Raw genomic sequence first — 1,720 nt, 5'->3', positions numbered from 1 at the left:
CACTGCAACCTCCATCGCCCAGGTTCAAGTGATTCTCCTGCCTCAGAGCCTCCTGAGTAGCTGGAATTATAGGCATGTGCCACCACGCCTGGCTAATTTTTGTATTTTTAGTAGAGACAGGGTTTCACTATAATAGCCAGGCTGTCCTCAAACTCCTGACCTCAGGTGATCTGCCTCTCTCAGGGTTGGGATTATAGACATGAGCCACTGTGCCCAGCCACATCTTTTAAATCAAAACATTTAGTTGGCCCCTGACCTAGAGGAGATGTGAGGGAGGAATATGGTAAGCTTCTTGAAATAGTGTGCTATCAACTGAACTCTGTCCTCAGCAAATTTCTATGTGAAAGCCCTAATCCCCAATGTGATGGTATTTAGAGATGGAACCTTTGGGAGGTGATAAGGGTAAGACGAGTTCACAAGGGTGGGGCCCTCACGATGGGATTACAGCCCTTAAGAGATGCCAGAGAGCTTACTCCTTCTCTCTCTGTACCATATGAGAACACAAAGAGATGGTGGCAATCTGCAAGCCAGGAAGAAGGCCCTCACCAGAACTGGATCTTGCTGGTACCCTGATATTGAACTTTCAGAACAGTGAGAAAATAAATGTTAAGCCACCCAGCCCATGGTATTTGTTACAGCAGCCCAAGCAGATGAAGACAGCGGGGAAGTGTAGGTTTGCCAGTGCTATGCAGAAGACTTTCAGTAGTCTTAGGATGGGGATTCAAACCAGAGACACAAATGTGGACCTCTCTGACATTCTGATTGTGTCCATGAACATGTCTGGCACCATACAGGTATTTAAAAAACATTAGTTCCAAATGCAATGTGGAACACTGGCCTAGGTCCTAGCATAGAAAAGAGATACTAGTGGAAGGCCTGGTGACATCCAAACCAAGTCTGTGTTTTAGTTAACAGTAAAATATTGATGTTAAGGCCGGGCACAGTGGCTCACACCTGTAATCTCAGCACTTGGGGAGGCCAAGGCAGGCGGATCACCTGAGGTCAGATCAAAACCATCCCAGACTCATCAGCAAGACTCTGTCCCAGAAAAAAAGAAGTTGGCCAGGCAAGGTGGCTCACGCCTATAATCCCAGCACTTTGGGAGGCCGAGGCGGGCAGATCACAAGGTCAAGATATGGAGACCATCCCAGCCAACATGGTGAAACCCCATCTCTACTAAAAATGCAAAAAACTACCTGGGTGTGGTGGCACACGCCTGTAGTCCCAGCTACTTGAGAGGCTGGGGCAGGAGAATCACTTGAACCTGGGAGGCAGAGGTTGCAGTAAGCCAAGATCAAGCCACTGCAATCCAGCCTGGCGACACAGTGAAACTCTGTTTCAAAAAAAGTTAACTGAATCAGAAATAAATGCTGAATGAAAAGTAACTCAGACTAGGATAAACATCCAAACAGTGTCAACAGAGAAAGAAGAAGGCTGGGCACAGTGGCTCCCGCATGGAATCCCAGCACTTTGGGAGGCTGAGGTGGGTGGATCACTTGAGGCCAAGAGTTCAAGACCAGCCTGGCCAAAACAATGAAACCCCATCTCTAGTTAAAAAAAAAACACAAAACGTAGCTGAGCGTGGTGTCATACACCTGTAATCCCAGCTACTTGGGAGGCTGAGGCAAGAGAATTGCAGGAACCTGGGAGGTGGAGGTTGCAGTGAACTGAGATCAACTACTGCATTCCAGCCTGAGTGACAGAGCAAGACTCCGTCTAA

The 1,720-nt window shown here is 47.7% G+C and overlaps 1 protein-coding gene across 29 annotated transcripts in view; it reads right to left on the bottom strand.

Moving 5' to 3' along the window:
* Positions 1 to 1,720, bottom strand: part of KLC1 (kinesin light chain 1) — a 64,241-nt gene that overhangs the window by 42,354 nt on the left and 20,167 nt on the right. The window lies entirely within an intron of this gene.

This window comes from Cebus imitator, unplaced genomic scaffold (genome assembly GCF_001604975.1).
Source record: "Cebus imitator isolate Cc_AM_T3 unplaced genomic scaffold, Cebus_imitator-1.0 Scaffold338, whole genome shotgun sequence".
NCBI lineage: Eukaryota > Metazoa > Chordata > Mammalia > Primates > Cebidae > Cebus > Cebus imitator.
The sequence above is the reverse complement of the archived record's forward strand: the minus strand, read 5'-3'. Positions and strand labels throughout refer to the sequence as shown.